General features: G+C 42.8%; 1 protein-coding gene across 1 annotated transcript in view; it reads left to right on the forward strand.

Moving 5' to 3' along the window:
• The first annotated feature begins 869 nt into the window (after positions 1–869).
• The window catches only part of LOC134648102 (zinc finger protein 729-like), a 31,735-nt gene continuing 14,909 nt past the window's right edge, over positions 870–17,695 (forward strand). The window contains exon 1 of the mRNA XM_063502572.1: positions 870–1,083. The gene's annotated coding sequence lies outside the window, so the exon portion shown is untranslated. The remainder of the gene's footprint in view (positions 1,084–17,695) is intronic.

A 17,695-nucleotide genomic window follows, 5' to 3' on the forward strand; every position in this document is an offset into this window, starting at 1 on the left:
CATATGTGTACCAAATTTCAACTTAATTGGTCCAGTACCTAGTTTCCGAGAAAATAAGCTGTGACAGTCGGACAGACACACGCACGAGTGATCCTATAAGGGTTCGGTTTTTTTTTCCTTTTGAGGTACGGCCTTACGGACTCCTAAAAAAGTATGAACGCCAATATAGGTACTACTCTGTCAAGCCATTTCCGTCAGTAGAAAATTGAAAAAATATAGGCGGGAGGTCGCGGGTTCAAACCGCAGCTCGTACCAATGAGTTTTTCGGAAGCTATGTGAAATATCATTTGATATTTACCAGTCGCTTTTCGGTGAAGGAAAACATCGTGAGGAAACCGGACTAATCCCAATAAGGCCTAGTTTCCCCTCTGGGTTGGAAGGTCAGATGCTAGTCGCTTTCGTAAAAACTAGAGCTAGCCTACGTCAATTCTTGGGATTAGTTGCCAAGCGGACCCCAGGCTCCCATGAGCTGTGGCAAAATGCCGGGATAACGCGAGGAATAATAATATAATAATAATAATATTCTTTATTTGCTTAAAATATGGAAGAAGAGTAAGCGCGAAGAGTTATCGACGTTATCGTCCTATAGAAAATTTGAATTTCGCGCCTTTTTCTACTGACAAACTTGTTTGATTGACCGGCTATACATTGCATTGTGATACAAGTGTGCGCAATAAGAAAGCCGATGTGTGTAATGAATGAGTTATAAGTATAATTTATATTACCTATATGTCTGTGATAGGGTTTTTGTTGGACTTGAAAAAGTTATACTTCATTCAGAACAAGAAATCGAAACAGCGCAGAGTAGCTTTAGCCCGTAGGTAGATATGTTGTTAAAGGCAGGAACGACGACCTCGGCCGGCCGGGTAGGCAGGGTCGGGAGGGTCACGCAGAGGTGACAGGCTCGCGCGTGAGATACGGGCTGATGTCAGCGGCAACGCTCCCGACGGCGGCGACGCACGGAATGCACGCGCGGGGCGCGGGCGGCGGCCGCTGTCGCCGCGCCGTGCTGCCGCCTGCCAGTCCGCCGCGCGCCTCCGACTTGAGTGCCGTCCCCGCGACCATCCACTACGCCCGCTGCAGGTACGTACCACACGTGACTATACCGCGCGGCTATTTCGGCGCGATCCTGTTGCTTAGCGACCAGAAATAGCCGATGTGCGACGTCGTCGGCGTCTATCCCGACGGCGCGATGACCCGCGTTGTTTGTTTGCCGAGAATCCCTAAATACGCCGGTCATCGCTTCTGCGGGTTTATCAGTGTTACATATTTATTACTTGCCGGCGGTCGGTGCGGTGAGGTCAGCCGCGCGCGCGGCGTTTTGGGCCTTATCGCGTGAGCCGTAGGGTCGGCCGCGCCGTCGGCCGGCGACAGACGCGCGGCGACGCCCGCCGGCCTCGAGCTGCTCTGTCTTTGCTCTGCTCTTGCGTCGTTTCCTACAACTACGTACCTATAGCACACGAAGGACTATGTCCTGCGGTCAGCTAAAGCGCAACACTCGCACACACCAAAACAATGAGAACAGTACAATAGCGTCAGTTGCTGAGTTTTCCTCTGCTAGGTACCTGAACCTATAAAATTGTTGGTTGACATTTTAGTCACAGCAGGTAATTGCTACATGATTCAATTGGTGATAAATAACTTACCTATACCTACCTACGTTACGTATCAGTTACTAAAGTAACTCTAGATACTGATACTTATGTATTAGCTTGTTGTGCTTCTACAACATGCACGCACTAGTATAGTGTACTGTACCTACTTGAAGCATTAATTGACGCTGAATTTGCAAGCAATTCAATGAAGTAAATAACCTAGGCATCTATCGGATCGGATCGCATTACGTAAGCGTGCAATTGATAATAGCATTGCCCATGTTTATAATATGTTTACTGATTGGCACATATCTTCAAATGTTTGTAATAGTTACCAAGTAACTACCGCTCTGCAATTAATTCAAATACCTACTTACAGTTCTGTTGTCAGTGTTTTCACACAAACAGTTTGAGTCCAAGCCCAAGTATTAATACAGCGCAGCGCTTGCCTGCGACTTCGTCCGCGTAGGCTACGTAGATTGCTATGATGCTCCGACGCAAACGGGACCCCCTTGACCCCTCAGGAAATACATTCTGGAACAAAAAGTGTGCTCCATCCAAATACGTTCAGCATTTTGTGCATATAACAAAGTAACAAATCCAAAGTAACTACCTAAATATCTTAAATTACTAAGTTAAGAATCTATTATTCCAACTGCGTACCAAGTACCCCATCAAATCATCTGACCAGACTCAAGCGAATCAATACTCGGTGGGTTTTCCATTAAGCATAATACCTAATGTTACGGATCTAGATGTCACACTTAACACTTTGTCACGCGGGTCGCCTGTCGAACATCTGCATGTCCTCGGGCCTCCCCTTTACCACACGTCACGTCCCAAGATCTATTCTATAGCAAAAATATCATTGACAAACCATTGAGACACGTAAGAAATAAAGAGAAAAGAAGAGCTTGTTTTCAGCCATAATTAAGTACCTATCATGCGATTCATGCTACTCTCACGAATTGTTAGCACATTGTTGCGTCTGCTTAAAGCAGCGGTCATATTTTTAAACAGATTTTTAAGTAAAAAAACTTTGTATTATGCCCGGTTACTTCTTTAATATTAATTTAAACGTGAAAACCTACCTCCACGTCCTAATCTCATACACTTACCTACCTAAGCTAAGATATGAAATAACTGGTGACGAAGGATCTGGTACAGCGCGTTCTCTTCGGAAGCAGAGTACGTTGCACGCCACGCAACCGCGTACGCTAATCTAAACCTTAAAGAAAACTGCACAGCTTTTAAAACCCGGTGAGACGCGTCAAGAATACCCTAGACGCATCGCTTAAAATGATTCCGGCCTCGCACCATTCAAGTTCTCGCCAAACTCACACTTACGTCGGCATGGTAAGGGATATAACCGTGTGGGCACTGGCGGCATCGGAGCTGGCTATGTGTTCCTATTGCTTAACAGCCATAGACGAAACAAACGGTTAGGCTGACCAGTAAAACTGTGACCTCGAGGTCCGTATCAACTATGCGTAATCAGAGATAGCAAAGTTCCTCAGAGCGTTCGGCTCGTGTTAAGTTTGGAACATTTAGAATAACACCCGTGCGTGGCCGAGGGCCCGATGAGAGTGAAAGTCGGGGGTGGGTGGGTCGGTTGCCTCCCCGCAGGAGTGCTCGACCCGGGACTTCCAACCAGGATTTGCTAAATCTGCTGCTTTACTCGACGTTGAAGAAAAATCGGATGTTCTTGTAGATAACACGCTTACAGCCCCGTATTTGGAAACAGAAATTTAATGCCATTTCAAGATTTTTTTCTTGGTGCGTCGTGCTCGCACACGTGTTGGTACATAGGTACTTGGGAAAGTTGGGGGCAGCGCAAGTAAATTAATGCATTCTCATTGGCATTTCGATTCGACAATTCCACAGTTGAGAATGGAAACTTTAAATTTTAATCGACATTCGCACGGGTTCAAAAACCTCATTTTGCTGTTTCATATCAGCGCACAGGAGCTATTAGTTATGTCCGTGGACTCCGTGGCATTGGTATTGTGATCAAAAGCAGGTCAAGTGCGGGTCTGACTCGCGAACCAAGACTTCCGTGTCACGTGGATTTGTATTTAAATCATTGTCATCCATGTTTTAATAACACTAACACCACACCACCGTCTACGAGCTCAATTAACTCAACTGACGTACTCGTACCTAGAGACCTACGGTAGAATTTTTTATGTTTTTTGTTAATGGTAGGTAAGTAGGTTTTATTAGTTATTTAAGTACCTAATCTAAAAGCCAGAACTAAAAGTTGTAACATCGGCATTATTAGCGAGATGGATCCTCATTTCTTCCAAAACCAGAAGAACAAATTGTAGTAAAGGCCATGAAGTTTTAGTTAGCAACCAACCAAGAGTAGGTAAGTTTATAGTGCTCATGCAAGGAACTAGAGCAGCGGTCGGCAACCTTTTAGCAGCCAAGGGCCACATAGTAGTTAACGAAGTTGACGCGGGCCGCACGTTGTTAATATTTATGACTTTATCAGACATTGTCCTTTGTCAATATTATATACAAAATAGCCAGGGAGGCTCGCGGGCCGCAAGTGACAGGTTCACGGGCCGCATGCGGCCCGCGGGCCGCGGGTTGCCGACCGCTGAACTAGAGTAAGCGTAACGAAAATGTTAAGTGACTCGCGAGTAAGTAGCAGGACTTTTTTATGTTGACATGAGGAAATATGCATTAACCCTGACCATTAACTTACATACCTCTATCTATATAAGTGTAGTGTAGGTGTAGCTATCCAAGTATCCATGCAGTAATCTTACTCCATATCTATTTAGGGACGGTAGATACAGATACCTTTTGACGTGAAACATAAGGACTTTATCATACCACTGGACGTCATCATCATCAAAATTAATCTTTGTCCATCCAACATACGAATAATATTGAACTCTATTGGCATCTATTAATAAAGTTCAAATTTAAACAAATAGTTTAGGACATGCACTAGGACTAAATAGAGGGTAAGGTTGATTTTATATTAGCTTCTGCTCGCGATTTTGTCTGCGCGGCATGATGATCCTTATGTCTTTCCTTGGGCCTCAAACTATCTCCATCCATACCAAATTTCATCTAAACCGTTTCAGAGGTTTTAGCGTGAACAAGGTAACTTAAAGTTAATATACTTAAATAATATATCAGAGGGGATTTAACTATAAGTTTTCAAGCCGCTCGAAACATGACTTAACAACTGCTAACGTCCTTATATGTCCAGGCAATAAGGTTGTGGACACACATTTTGTGCATCTTAATTGCGTGTCGATTTACTTTTTTATAAACTTGGACGATACTGGTAGCGTCTGGTACTCGTAGTACCTACCAATTTTACCAGGCGGCGGCACTAGTGCCCTCCGGAGCACGCGAGCCGCGCCCGTGATCACGACATGAGTCCGCTAAATTGCCCGCTAACTTTGTTAGCACTGCTGGTGCCGTATTGCAATTATACAATACACGCCGTCAGCAAAACGATTAGCTGAGTTCTCCTCACGGCACAAGTTTACGAGATACCTATACAACCTTCATCTCAATTTGACCTGAAAACTCGTAGCAACACTAGCAACTATGTTTTCGCCGATATAACTCAGATGTGCCTTTAAAAACTTGTCATGCCCTACCGCTTCGGGCAAAGTGTCAACACTTATCACTTTACCTGCTGCATGAAACTCTCTTGGATTTTGTCAAATCGTTTAGTTTCATAATAGTTTCACAGAACGAAGTACCATATCGTAAGTTTCGGCCCGGCCGAAAGGTACATGGCGGTTTTTTGGCCGAAACCGAAACTACTGGCCGAAACTGGCTGAAAACCGAAACCGAATCTTCGGTCGGACACTATCACTAATAATTACATATTTTTGGCCACAACGAATCGTTTGTTTACATTGTTCTCATCCATGTCCAGACTCTCGCGCGAGCCACGAGACGAGCCGCGAGCCGAGCCACGAGACGAGAGTGTAAGCGGTGGGCTCGCGGCTCGTCTCGTGGCTCGCAAGCTCGTCGAGCTAATATAATTTAAACACTAACGGCACGGCATAAGGTTTATATTATAACCGAATGACAAGCCGAACGCGAGTGTAAACGGTGGACTCGCGCGAGAGTCTAAACCGAGTGTTAAAAGTCATGCTTAATCTATCTAATACCTTTAAACGAGCAATTCTTCTCTATATTTATTTATATATGTAATATATTTCGGGGATCTCGGAAACGGCTCTAACGATTTCGATGAAATTTGGTACTTATATGGGGGTTTTCGGGGGCGAAAAATCGATCTAGCTATGTCTTATCTCTGGGAAAACGCTAATTTTTGAGATTTTATATGATTTCCGAGCAAAGCTCGGTCTTCCAGATATTTTTTACTTATCCGAGCATTTTTATCGGAAAAAGGATAGGTACTTACCCTTATGCGTAATATTGTCGCATCGCTAAAAATAAAGCTGCATATACTGTACACTCTTTATTTACTTACTTACTTACAAATAGGGTACGCTCGGGCTCGGTACGAACCCGGCATGTTGTAGCGTGCATCCCAGCTAGATGGTTGAATAATTCGCGTGCGTCGAGATTGGTTGGCGGCCGGCCGCCGTCGGGCGCACGGCAGCTGCAATGCAGCTGGCACGGCACTCGTTTTGCTGTTGGCTGCACCGACGGCGCCCAGTGCATCGTTGCAACCTATTACGGACACGTTGACGCTGCCCGTCTCGGTGCATTTACGCTTCGCTGCATTTTAGATACGAAGCGAGGATGCGTTTTAGATGCAAGATGTATCAGGCTCGCCTTAGGTTTCATTTTCAACTTTTACCAGGCCTAAAACTTTTAATAGAGTTTATAGATAGGTATATACATTATGCATTTAGGTTTTAAAAAAGGGTTTGAAATCTGTCAACCTAGCAAGTGGCAACACAAGAAGTAACATTTAGAGCTTGCAAGTTAGAAGAAAATTAATGATTTACGTACTTAGGTGCATAAGTAAAAGGTACCTATTTACGAACGAAAACTGAAAATCAGTATGTATACAGGTGAACTCCGTATCTATTCGAATTTCACTTACATTATATGTATTACCTACCTATATATAACTACTGGAAATAGTTATGCTATACTTTTCTTGTTGTTCTTCTTCATTTTTTCAAAATATACCATCGGTACATAATAATTATCCTAATACCAGTAGATTTATGGCATCATGCCACTTTCAATTGATTTCCTTTGCTTTCCTTAAAGCTTTACGAGTACTTAAAGCTTTAAGGAAAGGAAAGTAGGATATAACCTCGGTACCTAATATCTTAATAGTTATTTGGTTTATAGGCTCAAAGTCATTGTTTACCTAGTCGTATATTGATACCCGAGTAAGCGAAAGATTCAAAATTGGGATCTTGAGCGTTGCGAGGGTGAAACAAACTTTGTTACCGAAGTACCTAAAGCAAAAGTTTTCACCACATCAACGCGAGGAAACTACGAGCTGTAAAACATTATACAAATCAAATCAAAATGAATGCTATTAAGAGGGCAGTATAGCTACTGACAAAAGGTACTTTTTTCATTACAATTTCCATTTCGGACACTTTCCACTTTGATTTTGATGTCGATCGCTTCAGTTCAGCATAAGATATACTGGGTCTATAGATTTTGCTTAAAAAAAAATGTTTTTTGTACCTACTTATTGCAAATTTAGAAAAAAAAAGTAGGAAAACCTAAACCTAGTTTCTCATTGTGTCAATAACATACTAAAATATCATGGAAAAAAGAAAATGTTTAGAAGTGGAAAATCGTGTTACTTATTTTTTTTTATGGACGAGTACGTGCTATACTTACTTCCCTCGTACTCGTATTTATCATTTAAAAAATATCACTTAAAAAGTCCATTCTACCAAACCAATATGAGGAAACTATTCAATTTGCACCAAATTTACCACCTGTACCACTCTTGTCAATAAAATGAAACTTTCCAATATAGAATAAAGAGAGCCTGTCCGAGCTGGTTTGATGAAAACTACTTATGTTTAGCAGTTTTCCATAAGCCAGTAAGATCAGCCCAGGATGCACGTAAACGATAACAGGACCACGTTAAACATTAATGCTGCTTTCATACAGAATAAGTAATCTGAAAAAAGTTGCACGACTAGAGGAAGACGGGTCGCATTAGGATAGGTAGGTTGGAGTATTCCCAAGGAGGTTGGGTGGCCGGCCTCCCGTCGTTTTCCGCAGCCAAGAGTTGCCTTACTCACCAAATATTCTGTTTCAACACTCAACATGTCCAGTGTAACTTGATCCCAACATTCTTAAACTAGATGCGCGATCGGAGGTGTAACTATGCTGGTTTATACTGGTTACCACAGGGTAAATTGGACCGTAAGCGCTACGAACGCGCCCTCTGCCGGGGGTCGGGCGGGGCTGTAGGGCACGTTGGCATCGTGTCGTGTCGTAACTGTAGCAGCCATAGCCGCCATGAGGTAGGCGCGTCTCGTCCTTGGCTCGGTGCGGTGCCTGCGTCCTAACAAGCAATTAGGTCAGTTTTACTCGACTGGTGATAACTCTCGATTACATTTCAATGATTGATTCATATTCATACATACGAGCGTTAAATGTTCTCAAGCATGCTATCAACAGTATCAACTCGGATCTTGCTTGGATCAAACAAATGAGTACACGCGTATCTAGTGCGTGCTCCTAATGTTGATACTGTTTAAAGGTAGTTGGTGTACCTATCGTTGTTGAAAAGCGACCGCAGCTAGCTGGTACACTTATACATACCGGTTAGAAATGTTGAATTTGATTGAGCATAAAAATTACTAAGGGTTAAAAGATAGGATTTGCTAAAAATAAAGTGACAATTACTTAAAACATGCAATATTATAAATCTTATAAAATGTGCCAAAGCAAGTATAAAAGTAACTCAAGCGAGTAGTCAGGCTCAACTCTAAGCATTTGATAACATTACTTCTAGATATTATTCCCCTTTACGAAAACTGAAAACCCATCCACAATTTTCCTGAGCGGGTAGAGCTAGAGCTCGTTCAACGTTTACTTTCAACGATTACTTACTTCAAACGGACCGGTATAAGTGTATCCCCGTTTACGCTTTACTGTTACGGAACGAAATGTTAAGTTACGTTAGACAAGATTTGACAGTCGAGGCAAAAGCGGTTTATGAAGTAGGTAGCTGTCACGCCGCTCTGAGATAATGTTATCAGCGATAGCCTTGCCGAGGATTCTGCGGCCGTGTGTGCATTGCAAACGCCTCCTGAGCAGAAGCGGGTCGATGCTCAGGAGAACCAGTGTAACGCTCTCCGATTAAACGTATTGTTTTTACGTATCTCGAGGTCAAGATACAGTAGGAATTTTTAGAATATGACTCCCCACGCCCGTGCAAGCAATAGGAATGTAAGCACAGCTCGCCTTTCTCTTTGCGTCGGTTGCACCGCGTTGTCCACAACATATATAGCACTTAATTGCAGCTCATGAAGACTGCCAGCGCCTTAAATAGTGTGAAAAACATCAACCTAATACTTATCTGGTGGAGAATGGAAACATACCTAGTATGCTTAATATACCTGTTTGCCCAAATGCCTAAAACAAAATCGCATTATCAATATTTATCATCAAAAGATACCCTTTTGATTAAATTGATATTATACCTAGGTACAGTTAAATTTCAAACAAGGCTTCACATCTCTTGTAATGAAATAGGTAAGTGTAATACATACGCCACTTCTTTTATATTTAACTAGAGTAGAGTAATTAACTTATTGAGCTGTTAGGAGAAAAAGACGGTAAAGTCTGCTCGACAACGCGGAGGCATTAAGAGCCCATCAACGGGCACACTAGCGCCACTGCTAATTATTTAATCGTGATTATTTAAATTTAACGAAAGATATTTAAAAAAGGGGGCCGCTACGTATTGTATCTTGTATTACCTAAAGTACCTTTTGATTAAATCAAACTAGTTTCTATGTTGCTGGATTCGTCAATCTATCCGTCCAAAGTTAAAACGGCCGTTTTTGTTTTGAGTTCATAGATTGACGAATCCAGCAACATAGAAACTAGTTTGATTTAATCAAAATTAAGGTACTTTAATACATGATAGGTACAGTACGTAGCGGCCCCCTTTTTTTTAAATATCATTCGTTAAATAAACAAAATCACGATTATTTAGCAGTGGCGCTAGTGTGCACGTTGATGGGCTCTTAATACCGTGCTTCCCTATAATCACGTACCTAAATAAGTTAATGAACAGCTTCATAATAATCATAAAGTTTCTAAACATGCGTTATTTAGTGTAAATTTAGTTAATTTCAGCATCTGTTTGTTGTTGCTGGGACTCGTATTTTTCTGCCCTAACTTTTCCTATTCGATAATTTCGATGGTGATGCGTCAAAATGACGACCACTCGTTTGGCGTGTCGCCCACTTTAACGAAATTTAGCAGTCACGGCCGTGGACTCCAGTTCATCGTCGTATCGTATTATGGGAATCGCACTGGCAGGATGCTTTCAATGCGCCCCCTCTCTGGGATGCTATTGCAATCACATACCGCTCACATCGCTTCGGGAAACTGGTATAGCTTTGATCTTCAATTACGCTGTAGCTACGGATCTTGTGAGGTCACGTTATATTAGGGACGGGCTGGGATATTTCTTGTGAATTAAGCAGCTGGAGTGTCATGCTCGCTGTCACTGAAACGAAAAGAGGTCGGCCTCTCGCCTCTCGCCAACCGCCATCGCCAGCGCCTCTATATCGAGTATAACCACGCATACATGCACAGCGCACACAGCGGCGCGTGTAAAGCACACGCGTAACACCGCGATGTACTCGCCGGTATCCTGAATCTGTTTTATGCACGCTTGACACATGGGGACATGGGCGAGGTTTTAGGACAGCTCCACGAGACAAATGCTGTGTGTATTGCACTAGGAAAAGCTATATCCACCCACTCCCATTGTACTCGGTGCTCAATGTACTTTGAGACTATGTAAAAGTACCTACCCGTCATTTTCGTGACAGAATTTTCAGCCAAGTGTCAAGTGTGCAATAATAATGGGCAAAGGACTCACTAACGAATAAGCTCGTATACGATGTTGAACTAGTATATTGTGGCACCTACTTATTTTATTTCTAGGGCTGAAAATAAACTTTCGGTACAAGATTTCATCATGGACTGTACTTTTCTTTAGACCGCCATCCGTTGCTTACCAAGATTATTTGGACGAGCATTAGAATTAGTATACGTCTACGATTTCTACGAACTTTCTTACGAGCGAATGATTGTTTCAGCACTATCGATGTCGTTGTCTTAGAGAATTCAGCGATAACGATAGCACAAGATTTTCAACGTTCGTTTCGTTCCGTGATAAGGGTTTTGCAAGTCTGCATAACATTTCGTGATGTTGAATTGAATTTACACAATCGCAGTTTAAAATAATCGCAGCTACAATATTTCATGCGATTATCATTGATCATGTTTTTGTCACATTTGCATGGCAGATAAATTAGCCAAAATAATTAAAATATTTACAATAAAAGGTTTAGATTTGGCCCTTGGCCCGCTATTATGTTAGTTTTGTTTTGACGTGAGATGAGAAACAACAAGACGTGATAGGAGAGGTACATTGGTACTATTGGTAGGTACCTAATTCATGAAAATTAAAGACTATAATACCTACCAATATAGGCAAGTAAACTCTACCGTTTACTTTACTATTACTCTCGGGCTTTTAAAACTTCCTATTCAAAACTCATTCTTGCTATTTCTCGTTTCTCATGCTCATGATTCTACAGTGACAAGGGGATGTGTCAGTATTTCAGCCTCGGAGTTAAGTTATTATAGCCGACAAGAGTTATTGTCCCTCTGAGGCGGAGGGTTTCCCGAAGTGACCTCACCTCACACAGGCGCTGTATTGCCTAAATAAAACCTACATAGTATACAATGCACCTTAACCTATTACGGAAAAACAAAAATTTCCTCGAGAAGGTTTTTTCCCGCGATTCCGATTTTCAAATTCCGACAGTTCCGAAAAAATCCGAAACACATAATTATGAAACACGCGTGTCTAGTAGTTTTGTATCTATTAAAGTAATTTTTTTTATTCGGTAGACTAAAATGACATTTCATATTATGAAATGTTATTATAAAATAACATTTCATAAAATGAACATAAGTTCATATTATGAAATGAAATGTCATTTTAGTCTACCGAATAAAAAAATCGACTTTAGGAACTATCGGCCAATACTCAGTGCTTTGGTTTTCTTTACGCGAATTTTCTTTTTAATGGACTGTATTACCACGGCGGTCGAAGGTATATCGCGTATGTTTAAATAATAAATACCTAAGTACAGTATGGTAGAGTTGGCGCGCCTTCATTGGTTGGCCGGGCGTAGCACGCTAGCAAGAGCGGCGTCACCTAATTGACTCCACTGCAGAGTGGAGGTGCAGACCTTAATTAGTGTTTGTCTGCGATCGCCGCGGACTGTTATAGAGGCACCAGTTATATTATACACTACATTACTAGCGAGGCCACCACCTGACACGAGGGCAGCTGCCGGCCGGCTGCCAGCGCCGGCTTCAAAACTTGTTTCCAGGCACAGACGCGGCAATATGGCCGACTAACCACCAAACATTCAACAATACTTATCGCGGGACAACAGTAATCGCCCACGTTATCATGACCTTCATCCACTACCTGCAGATGCAGCGTCCGTGTCGTCATCGTTAACGCAGAACAATAGATACCTACTCTTCAGCCCTACGGTTTCTGAGAAGCGGGCGCACGGGTTTGCTGGCTCTCTTTGTTGTCGTGCGCATTGTCGAGCGGTTGTCCTTTGCCGCGTCCGTGATCGTATTTTTCCGCCGGTGTTGCGAGCGTGCCTTCTTGTTTACTCGAGTCGCTAGAGTACATAGTCGTGTATAGCTATTTATGTGGGTACATAGGCGGCTGGCGCGTAGGCAGCGACCGTCGTGAGCCCGCGGCGGCGTCGTCGCACGGCCCTGATAATTTGCTGCGCTTATGTTACTTCAACGGCTTCTTGCGACACGTTGCGACCGCTTTCCTGGGTTTCTACTCCCTACATACACCACCCATATGTAGGTGAGTAAAATTTATCGCGCTGTTTGTTTGAAGAACTGTTATTTCAATTTTCGCTATTTCATAGAGAGCCAGGTGTGAGCGAATCACTTCCATGAAATGGGTAAGATACTTAATTTATTTACACTTCGCCCAAATTTGTTTATATCACGAGAACCACGCCTTGACAGCGGAATGTACATGTATAACGTAATTATGTATTCGGCGACAGTATTGCTATATAATATAGCTGTAGAAAATTTTAAATAACTTTTTTCAGTCACTTATAAGTGAGCTAGGTACTTATGTCACGGCTGCGAGTGTAACTAGGTACCTGTCACTAGCATTTTGAAGTCAAAGTATTATTTATATAATATGGTATGAGAGCTAGTTATGTATTGTATATGTGACTTTGTAGTATATAGGACCTATATATTATAGGTAGTGCATCTATTGGTACAACACGTTAGTAATTAAGCCTAACTCTTGTTACACCATACATTAGGTATTAGTTAGTTAGGTAGGTACCATTGTTCTCTGGCATCTATTTCGAGCTGTCTGGTTTAATCTGGAATTGACCGAAGCATTAATATTGTAGGCTTGTTGTAGGCACGCACGCCGGTACGTCGCTGCCTCGCCGCGTTGTATGATCCACCATCGCTTTGTGCTATAGAATTATAGATATGTCCACTCTCGGAAACTCAACCATCTACCTAGACGTAGGTATGTATTATTTACGGGCCACCACACTATACGGCCTACCGCATTATAGCAATTGTGTTGTGGACTCTACTTGATTGCACATTTAACAACATAACATACCCGCCGACCCTATCTATACCTACATATAATATACAACCTGTTTACATGGTTGCTAACTATGATTTGTAATCAAACCTACCTACATACACATAGTCGTGTCTTAATATAGGTATGGGTTGTTGTTTGTTTGCCGTCTCTCATCGTATGAATAAACGACTCGTGAGGCACAAACAAAGTTGAAGCGGTTGTTTGTGATAGTGCGCGACGTCGTCGTCCGTGACACCTACACGAGCGAGCAGCACCTCTGCTATCTGGTGGTTTGATAAGAGGGCATTATCAGCGGGCCTCCGCGACTGCGGTCGGGTGTTGGCCGCAGTCGGGCGGACGCGCAGAGCCGGCGGCGGCGGCTCTCACACATGTTGCGGAACGTGCAGCGGGCCGAGGGGCGAGGGCGCCGCGGCGAGGGGCGGGAGCGCCAGGGACGGCTGGCGTCAGCTCACCGGCACGCACACATCCGCGCCGACAACACGGCGCGGCGTCCGCGCCCGATGCCCGAGGAGCGTCACAACTGCGCCTTATCGCAGCCATCTTTAAACGAGCACAGAGCACGCTACCCGCCCGCGCTGCTCGGTACGAATTCCATTCTAGATCACGTTGTTAATGCGACGGCCATCATCTGCCGCTGCACTCCTTTCATTATGTGCGGCTGCAAGCGTGCGCCCGTCGCGCCGCCGTCGACCTCTTTGCCTCATCAAGGTTATGCTAATAATGTTAATGGCCACTTGGACAAGCAAAGTGAAATGTTCATGTTCACTTAGTACTGTAGACAAAAAGCATTTATTTATAAGTAATTGTTAAAATGACACACGTATGCTTACCGACTTTTACATACTACCGCCGCGTGTCTTACCGCCAATGATTTATTACCAATTCTATTGACTATTGTTAAAGTTATTTACTCTTTCATTGCGATGCGAGCATTGATACTTACCAACAACTCTTAAGACTTTATCTAGATTCTAGTATGTATTATGTACGTTGTCTTTGCTGTGCATTGCATTATGAGTAACACAATGGGCCGGCCGCGCTAGTTGTCATATTTATCGAATAAAGTTCCCTTCGCTTGGGCTTGGCGCTCGGCTGCCGTGTATACCTACATCTCCACACTAGGGTGTTCTTGCGGCGACCATCTGTATCGATCCCGGAGGGAGGCGCGGGTCGGCATCCCATCGCCTTCGTCTCCATAGCGGCAGAAGCGTCGCTTCCGTAAAATCCAGCTAGGCTGTCGGGCGGGTGATAAAGGAAAACTGCCTACGTAGTCGTCCCCAGGCGGGTGTTCGCTCGGCGTGGCGTGTTGTCGCAGCTATATATAGCGCGTGTTGGAGCCGGTGAGACCGCACCCGCCGCGCCGCGCCGACGACGTCCGATGAAAGGTCAATTGGCGCGCAAATTATTTGCGTCGCAAAATCCGCAGCGTCGGTCGGTGCACCATCAGCTAACACTTAACATTATTAAGCGTTATAACCGCTGCTATCAACACAAGGTATATCTGCCCAACCTACAACATAGCGTTTGTCGTTATATTATGTGAAATCAGTAAACAACATTCGTAATAGAATTTACTGTCCTTAATACAGACTCTGTTAAGAGAATAGTTCGCCTTCCCGGTGTTGGCGCAACGTCACGTCAAGTGTTAATTAGGGCGTGCGTATCAAAGAATCAACTCACGACTTATCAGTTGACAGCTCATAGGCTGAGTGGCATATGTAATATTTGTCGCTGTTGGCTGCGTACTTTAGGAGTCAGTACTTAATACTCAAATAAGTACATACTACCAAAACTAAGTACTTCCCACCATGTAATATAAACTGCATTGGAAATTGTTAAGTCAGGTGCCTTTCGAATCGATAAAGTGTTTCAAAGAGGGTATTCTGTATAGGGTCTACTCTACTAAATTGGCGGTAATGTTATGATCGCATTATAAAGACGAAAAACATTAAATCATTGCTCGTAACCGGCGTCGCTAGACTCAAACATCCTATAAAATAATTATGTCCACAAATCACTACTGCTGAATTAATGAATATGGTCATTAGACCATACCTAAAGCTATTAACTTTTCTTTTGCACCATCTGTACGTTGGTCCTGTTTATCTTTATAGTCGACTGGTAGAGTTAATAGGTAGGTAAATAAATAACATAGAACCTATCTAACTTCTTTGGTCCTAGGTTATTTTTAATTTTATCCTAAGAAAATATCTGCCGGAGTGCCGGATAACCGTTTGCAAGAACAAGTTTCGAATGCAAGAAGTGTTCAGCGGAGGCCGCGGCGAGGTGAGCGCAGTACCATTACCAGTACCACGGCATTTGCGTGGTTAGTCACGCGTGGAATGCCCACTTGCCCACGCCAACTGAGGACCAGAGATTCCTTTGGTAGAACAACGACATATGTGTCCTTGCATCCTAACGCCTTTACGACATGCTGTCGTTGTTCCGTGCGCTCCGGTTAACACTACGCTTTACCGAGTATTCTAGCCCGACGGACGCTAACGACGCCAAAGAGTATAACCATCAACTAAGTAGGTATGTGACGCCACAGACAGCCACGATTGTTATAAATAATACGCTCCGTCCACACTTCACCGACGCTAAACCATACATGTGCTCGCCGCACGTGCTAAATCGCCGACTCTGAAGATAATGTCTTGCGAAACCTCTCCGGACCTTAACTAATTTGGTTATAAAACTATGTATTTCTTCGGACAGATTTCAAGCATAGTGGGCTACTTTTTTACGATGTAATTATTTCCGACAACCTATGTTGTTAAAGTCGATGTGAAACTCTCGGAATGCAAATGTAAACAACGCTAAAATATTTCCTTGAATGACATACATTGCGGCGCTACAATGGAACAGAATAAAAATTTCCTGAGCGCAAGCGGTATTCTCTTTATGTCGTGTAGGTAGGTAATGAATATCGCTTAGTGAATACTTTTATTCGCATCATACGGAGGCGTTGCCGGTGACAATGGAGCGTACCGATGCGAGGTACACCTGGTTAAAGGGGGTTCATTGCACCAAATTAAGCGCTCGCTTTATTTGCAACATGAAGTTGTAACTACCTATGTACTGCTCGCGTACAAAACAATTAAAAACAAGACGGTGAATTACAATGGGATAACTAATTGTTTAACGTTTTATGGCTGTAATAGTGTTTCAGTCTTAAAATGAAACACCAAGCATTAATAACTTTAGGTGTTTTTAACACTCGTGCGTGTCGGGTTGGACACACGCATAATGGAGGGTTCCGAGCTTACGACACGAAATGAAAATAAATATTTAAATACTATAAGGGTTCGTTGACCTCTAAAAACAACTCATCATGTTTAATTCCTGATAATTTCACAGTTTAGGACCTACGGTATAAAACTTAGAAGCGGGATTTGATTCTTCTTCTTTTGGAGAGTTAATAGTTTCAAAACTGTTCAATTTATCTATTTTTTTCTCAAAAACATTCATCAAATTATATTCATAGACTACTTATCAAATCATATGCCATAATTAACAATTAACGATATCGGTCCACAAACGTGCTCTATGTAGAGTCGATTATGAACGGTCCGAGAATCGGTAATAGAGCGATGGTCGTTGAAAGCAAGAGTTTTAGTATGCGTCCTCGATAACTCCAAATGACTCGTGTCTCGGGAATCGGACACGGGCAACGAAAGTGAAAGGAATACCGGGTACACTACTAATTTTTATGACAACGGCTGCAGTTGCATACATATACTTCGATAATAAATATGTACTTATGCCAATTCACTTGCACTTGCGCTTAATAGAATGCTGATTGGGACTTTTAACATATTTATATTTTAAACACATCTTTGATACAGCGATTCTTTTTACAAATTTGGTCTGGATTAATATACGTACATAATTTATGCGAAAATATAATTTGAAAAGCAACTACGGGGCAAATAAGAAAAAAATGCGGTAAGTCGAAGCACGGCCACATTTCACCGCGATGCAGCTTCGTTCAAATAAAATGTGTATCCACTCGCAACAGCGCACATCTGACGACATCGAGTACTCCTCCATACCAAGTAAAAATAGCATGTTGAAATGTTAGTCGCATCCATGTGGAGTGCTATTGCGGCATTATATTATACCATGTTTTGATCCGTTGGTACGAATAGTTATCATGTTGCTGTGCCACCACGTGCAAGACGGAACTCGCGACAAACGTGTGGTATTTTTACGTTCGTTG

This window comes from Cydia amplana, chromosome 5 (assembly GCF_948474715.1).
Source record: "Cydia amplana chromosome 5, ilCydAmpl1.1, whole genome shotgun sequence".
Taxonomy (NCBI): domain Eukaryota; kingdom Metazoa; phylum Arthropoda; class Insecta; order Lepidoptera; family Tortricidae; genus Cydia; species Cydia amplana.